Here is a 7,535-nt window from a genome sequence, read left to right on the forward strand (position 1 = left end):
TAAATCAACGCTAAGAACATCTCTCAAGTTAAGCAAACTTACAATACGATACGGTTGGAATCATAAATCAACGCTAAGAACATCTCCCAAGCTCAACGCTAAGAACATCTCTCAAGTTAAATCATCGCTAAGAACATCTCTCAAGTTAAGCAAGCTTACAACACGATATAGTTGCTTTTTCATGTTACAAGCTAAGCACAACTTCCTCATAAGATCTATGATTGTCCGCAGGGGGCAACTGTCTTAACACGCCCCCCCGGGGTGCGGGGGCTAGATATTGGGATCTTCACGTTTGGTCTGTTGCTAACCTGCTTTGTAGGTTAAGCTATCAATCACAAGAGAGCCCATTTTATGACATTAACATTTTTAAAGCAAATTTAAAACAAGTTCATGCTACAGCAACTTACCTGTATTCCTGTTGTGGGCTGCTTGGAAGAGACGGGTGCCTGGGCGATGAGGTAGAGGTGGCTCTGACCGAGCCGTGATGGGTAGGTGTCGACATCTCGATGTGCCAGCCTGGGCTGCAGTATGTGCTGCTTCAGAGAAGAGAGGTAAGAGTAGAGTTGGACGGCAATTGCTTGCTATTTAAATATAGATACTACCTTACAATCTTAGCTGAAGAAATATTTCTCAAACTGCTGAAATTATGGAAACTGAAAGTATGGAAACTGATTCAAGGGCAGCTCCAATCCTTCTTTGCTTTTGCTAGTGTTGCATACCTATGCGAGTAGTAGACATTGCCAAAGGACTGCAACAACCCCCAACTCCAAAAACCAACTGAATTGAATCCTTATGCCATACTAACATTGTGCCACATTATGGGTGTGTTTGGATCGAGCCCTGGCAGGCAGCTCGCCGGCCAGGCAGCAATCCTAGCCTTGCGACCGAAATCGGATGCCTGGGAATGCTTGCCTGGGCTAGGCAGCACTGCCCAACTCCAAACCAAACACGCCCTACACCCAATAAGCAAGCCCATGCTGATTGCCAATCAATGCGACACATTCAGCCAATGTGTACACAGACGAACGGCGCCTTAGCCTGTTCAGCACACACAGCCATCACCGCACAGCGGTTTAGGCCCTATTCTCTTCAGCTTAGCTTTTTTTCTTTTCTTTTCACTTCCTATATTCACCATTGCACTCCCTATACCTTAAACCTCACCAACATCATACACCACGACCATCCCCAAATCCTAGTATTAGGCCAAACTTACAATGCAGTTTTGGGACACTAGAAAAAAATTTAAGGAGAGTGGGAGGAAGGTGAAGTGATTCCACTGTGGAGCTCTAATGCACCTCACCCTTTACTAGATCTATGTGGCATCAAGTCCAAAACCATGATGTAAAAAAAACCAAAACCGCTTTGTCATAGGTTGTGGGGTTCAATCCATACCTTTATGAGTAATCTATATCATATTCGATGCTAACAACAGAGCTATAATGTAATCCTACATGCTTATTGTTGAGTAATCCTACATGCTTATTATTGATTTCAGCATTTAACATAAGAGCACATAAACGCACATAACAATATTCTCTAATAAGCCAGATCTACGATGGCACATATACAATTAACCCATAAAGAAAGAATATTAGATTCAAAACTCGGTAGGCCCTCTGCCAAGGCAGCAATTACCTGTTTTCTGCCCATATGGTGTTGCAGTCTTTACTTTCCTATTACATGCAAGTGTCTTGATGTTTTCAGCCACTCTCATGCCACTCTCAGGCTACAATGAACAAACAAACACACACATGAGAATCAGATGTTAAGCTACATTTTGGCAATAGCTTCAAATATTATCTTTTCTTATATGGTACACCACATGCATGTGCGCCACGCAGAATCCAAGAAACTCTCAAACAAACAATGGTGCTATTCGAGGCTAGGGTACAAAAGATGCACACGAATCAGGAACATCTAGTAGTATACTACATAGTATATGAAAGTGATCGGGTGCTCTAGCCTAAGAGGGGGAGGGGGTGAATTAGGCACTAATAAAAACTTTGACCTATGGCTCCACCTAGTTTGCACAAAATGTAAACTAAAACCTGCTATCTAGATGTGCAACTAGGTTGTTCTAGTGTGAATACCCTATCCCAAAAGAGTTTAGCAACCTATAGCCTTTCCTATCCAGAAACAATTCTATGAAAGTAAAGGCACACAAATTGCTAGTATGAAATGCGGACGCTTAAAGAGCGGGATAGGAGATAGCAAACTCTTGACGCGGGTGTTTATCCCGTGGTTCGGTTAGCCACAAAGGCACACCTACATCCACGTTGTTGTAGCACTCACTAAGAGTATTGCTACTCGGCCACCAAGTCTCTTCCGTGAACACAATCACAGTCACCTTGGCCCCGGGTTCCACTAAGTAGTTTCTCCACAAAGGATGGGGGTCTCCACGTCCCCCGCACAAAGATGTCGTCACCGCTCCACAACAAGTCAGAGGGTCGATGACGTTGCCGGCGAGCTTCACGCTCCAAGGTGCCGGCGCACCAAGCTCTTGTTTTGGTTCACTAGAGAACCACAGCACAAAGGCTTCAAGCCTTGCAATCTCACTCTCTAAGAGCTAATCCTTTACACAACACTCTCAAAGTGTGCTAAGGGTTAAGGATATGATCTTGATGCTTTTGTATGGCTTGGAGATGTTCTTGGGTGTGTGTGGGATGTCCAGCAACTCCAGCAATCTTCAAATGGCCGGGGTGAGGCGTATATATAGGCCACCAAGTCTTGTAGCCGTTGCTCCAACGGTCAGCAGAAAATCTACGTATCACCGGAAGAACCGATGCCTCTTGGCGGGGTAGCGTCGGTTCATCCAGTCACTCATAACCCGAAGTAGCCGTTGAAGTCCTGACAGCTGACGCAGAGACCACCGGTTGAACGATGCTTTGTACCGATGCATCACCGGTTCATTCGGTGCTTAAGAATCTTCTCCTGGGCGCTGACGTCATTGCACCGCTGCAATACTCCGATGCACCGTCAGTTCAACCGGTGCTGAAGAAACTTCTCTTGGGCACTTGACATTGTCTCTGGAACATAGGACGCCCAATGCACCGATGCCCTTTCTTGGACCGTCGGTTCAACCGGTGCCTATAGGCTGACTTGGCTTCGTTTCCCTCCTGCACCAAATATTATAGCATCGGTTCTTCCGACATGCGTCGGATGCACCGATGCCCATGGCGTCGATTCTTCCGGTGCTCCTGACCGAAGAGCTTTTAGGGCGCGGAACCCCCGTAGGGGTGGCCCTTCGGGCCTTGCTACGCCTATCTTCTCTTTTTCTTTGTCATCACTTGAACCTAAAAGCCTGAGAATGATCATCTTAACAATCATATTAGTCCAAGTGTTGTGTTGTCATTCGATCACCAAAATCACTCGAAATGGCATAAATGGTGCCATGATCGTTACAGTATATTATAATTATGCAGTTATACCACATCATAGAACATGATAACATTAATATAGGAATAATAATACTTGTATTGATTTTAAACACAATAGAATGACGTTAGAACTCGTTGATCAATACAATAATGAGATGCACACAGTAAGTAGGTAACAATAGTGGTTTCATAGGGTTGATGTGGGCCAGCATATGGATTCGATACGTAGTAAGCATCAGCAATAGCAATTTGATTGGCCCATGGCTAATGCCAGATTAGTGCTGAGCTTATTGAATAATTCTATTGTAGCGAAAGTGGCCTCTCATGCCATATTTCAATATAATGTTTTGGTGATTGATATAGACAACACAACACTTGGACTAATATGAATAATTCTCAGGCTTTTAGGTTCAAGTGATGACAAAGAGAAGATAGGCGTAGCTAGACCCTAAACCGATTAGCGGACGGGGGTCGAGGGGGAGCCGCCCCTCGTGGGTCTCAGGGCAGCGCCCTGAAACCCCTTCAGTCCAAAGGACAAGAATTGAAGAGACCGTGAAGAAATCCAAATCGAAAAGATCAAAACGAAGACAATTTGCTATCACCGGTTAAACTGATGATGAGCAAATTGCACTCATCGGTGCAATGAACACAGAAGCTGCGAGCTAGAGTTTGGCACCAGATTAACCGGCGTTGGGTGTTTTACACTCACCGGTGTAATGGACTTGGAGGCCGAAGAAGCAGCAGGAGTTTTACAGGCACCGGTTAAACCGGCGATCAAGGCAAAGTGAACGTCAGTGTAGTTGTCCAAAGAGTTGGTTTTCGGGAACTCTGGGACAGTTACATGCACCGGTTAAACTGGCGATGAAGATACATTCACCGGTTGATTACGTCGGTTGGTTAAGGTAGCCGTTGAAGTATAACGGGTAGTTGGAAAAAGGTGCTCACCGGTTAAACCGGTGATGACACAAAGTGGATCATCGGTTTCACCAGTGATAGCGCTTTATGTCAGCCACTTTTCCAATGGCTCTTTTGGGGTGTGTGGGCTATATATACCCCCAAGGCCGGTTGCTGCATAAGGTTGGACGGCAGAAAAGTTGAAGAAAGTGTTGCCCAAGCAAACTAACATCTCCAACCATCCTAGCAAAGCTTAGTGTCATATCTAGCTTGTGAGAAGCTTTGAGAGAGTTCTTTGTGCACTTGTATAGGGATTAGTTCTTGCGAGCGCTCCCTTGAGCAAAGTCTTGCTGTGGCAAGCAACCGTGTACTCGTCGTGTGACCCTTCGACTTGGTGTGGAGCGGCAACGACACTTTGTGCGGGAAAGGAGACCCCTCTTGGTGAGAAGCTCCGATAGTGAAGACGGTGCTGTTGGTGACGCTTCGAGAGAGATGGTGGCGGTGGCCTTGTCTTGGTGACTTGGCGCCACTTAGCCTTTGCTTGCCAGAAGCCTTGGTGGCGAACACAAGACGGTGATCAAGTGAAGAGACTCGACATCACACTTGTTCTTGTTGGACAAGTGGCCGTGGACGTAGGAAGGGACTTGGTGTCCTAACCGAACCACGTTAAATCGTGTGTCTTGGTGTTTTCATGGGAGTTTGCATATTCTCTCCCTTACCTACTTACCGTATTACGTTTCCGCATTTACTCTATCTTGCGTGCCTTTACTTTCCTAGTTAGTTTGATTAGGATTGGCTATAGGTTGCAAGTCTTTTAGGGGTAAGTAGAGAGTAGCATAGATAAACCTTAGTCATAACTAGCATGTGTAGGACGTGTTAGGTTTATCTCATGCAAATAGATTGAGCCCTAGGATAGAAAGCGATTAGCGACCCTATTCACCCCCTCCCCCTCTAGGGTCGGACACCCCGGTGATCCATACATCTATATATGGGTAACTCATGCCAAGCATATGAGTGCGTCTGTAGCCCCATTATGCCACTGGTGGCTCCACCATTGGTGGCACATCATCAAACTGTAGTCCAAATACCACTTTAGATCTAATCACAACAAAAACACACCACTCAGGACCTAGTCATAACAGCAGGCCAACTTCATGTAGATGTACCCAAGATGAATTATCACGAGGATGAGAGTATACAAATGGTTCAATCACTAATAAACTTACATGGTTGTCATCAGATGAGTCATCATCATTCCCAACCGCATCACCATGAACAATGTGCTTGCCCATTTCACCAACCTCATAGCAAGCCTTTTGCTTGTTTTTTCCATAAAACAAAAACATGTACATGTGCCTCAGAGTTCAGCTGGCAGCAAGATTCAAGGGCCGGTACGCAGATGGTCTAAAGAGTAAAAATGGAACCAATAATTGGGAAAATTACATACCATGGATACAACTGTTGCACGATGTAGGTCTCTCAGTTTCATCTTTATCTGAAATGAGAATAAAGTCTGATCCTCTAAGAGCTCTGAGTTGGCCTCCACTTTGCAAGCTGGGGAATAAGGATGCAATGCAAAATAGCACAGCTACCACCATTGCCTGGTGCATTTACTACTAAAAAATGAAACCTGCTGCTTCTCCAAATTTTGCAACCTATCTAGGAGAAATGAATGCCACATACATCACTGCAGCATACCGCAAGTATCCAATGACTAATGAACTGGCCAAGTGGCAAGAAGCAAGGCAGCGGGACTCATGGTGAATGCAGCAAGGGAGCATCCAACATATCCATACTAATATAAAAATAGAGTTTCTAATCACCACACAAATAATCTGAGCCATCCATCTATACGCACCAAATTTAAATTTATTCTTAATCTCCTGATCCAAATTGAAATCGATCTGGAATTCTGGACCAATTGAATCAATCTACCATGCGACACCCCCCCCCCCCCCCCCGCAGCTACCGTTTGCACCAGTTCGACCCGTTTTGCACCGAGTTTTGTGTAGTAATGAAATGGTCCAAAATGACCCTAAATAGTATGAAATGCTCTGAACATGAGGTTAGGGTCCAATACGGTTGATCGGGTGCGTTTGTTGTGAAACATTCAGACATGAGTTTGTGGCACGAACTTTCAAATTAATTTCACCATTTCGGCATGTTTGCACCGAGTTTCGTGTAGTAACGAAATGGTCCCAAATGCACTCAAACGGCAAGAAACGCACCAAAATATGAGTTTAGGGTCCAATAGGGTTGATCGGGTGCGTTCGTTGCGAAAAATTCTGACACGACTTCGGGGCACGAACTTTTACATTAATTGCACCAGTTCGGCCTGTTTTGCACGGAGTTTTGTTTAGTAATGAAACGGTCCCAAATGACCCTGAATAGTATGAAATGCTCTGAACATGAGTTTAGGTTCCAATAGGACTGATCGGGTGTGTTTGTTGTGAAAAATGCTGACATGATTTCGTGGCACGAACTTTTGAAATAATTTCACCAGTTCAGCACGTTTGCACCAAGTTTGGAGCAGTAACCAAATGGTCCCTAATGTACCCAAATGGCAAGAACGCACAAAAATATGAGTTTAGGGTCAAATAGGGTTGATTGGGTGTATTCGTTGCGAAAAATTCTGACGTGACTTCAGGGCACAAACTTTTCCATTTATTGCACCAGTTCAGCCCGTTTTGCACCGAGTTTCGTGTAGTAATGAAATGGTCCCAAATGACCCTAAATAGTATGAAATGCTCTGAAAATGAGTTTAGGGTCCAATAGGGTTGATCGGATGCGTTAGTTGCGAAAAATTCTGACATGAGTTCGTGGCACGAACTTTTGAATTAATTTCACCAATTCGGCACGTTTGCATCGAGTTTCATGCAGTAACGAAATGGTCCCAAATGCACTCAAACGGAACGAAACGCACCGAAATACGATACTGACGTGCAAATCGTTCGTCTGACTTGGGTATAGGGGCGAAAGACTAATCGAACCATCTAGTAGTTGGTTCCCTCCGAAGTTTCTATCAGGTAAAGCCAATGATTAGAGGCATCGGGGGCGCAACGCCCTCGACCTATTCTCAAACTTTAAATAGGTAGGACGGCACGGCTGCTTCGGTGAGCCATGCCACAGAATCGGGAGCTCCAAGTGGGCCATTTTTGGTAAGCAGAACTGGCGATGCGGGATAAACCGGAAGCCGGGTTACGGTGCCGAACTGCACGCTAACCTAGAACCCACAAAGGGTGTTGGTCGATTAAGACAGCAGGA

General features: G+C 45.1%; 1 long non-coding RNA gene across 1 annotated transcript; it reads right to left on the reverse strand.

Moving 5' to 3' along the window:
- Positions 1–405: 405 nt before the first annotated feature.
- Positions 406–5,604, reverse strand: LOC120642840. The gene is made up of 3 exons (XR_005662748.1): positions 5,498–5,604; positions 1,636–1,726; positions 406–533 (listed from the first exon to the last, which is right to left on the reverse strand). It is a non-coding gene; the product is annotated as an uncharacterized LOC120642840 (long non-coding RNA).
- Positions 5,605–7,535: the final 1,931 nt, after the last annotated feature.

Source organism: Panicum virgatum, chromosome 7K (assembly GCF_016808335.1).
Source record: "Panicum virgatum strain AP13 chromosome 7K, P.virgatum_v5, whole genome shotgun sequence".
NCBI lineage: Eukaryota > Viridiplantae > Streptophyta > Magnoliopsida > Poales > Poaceae > Panicum > Panicum virgatum.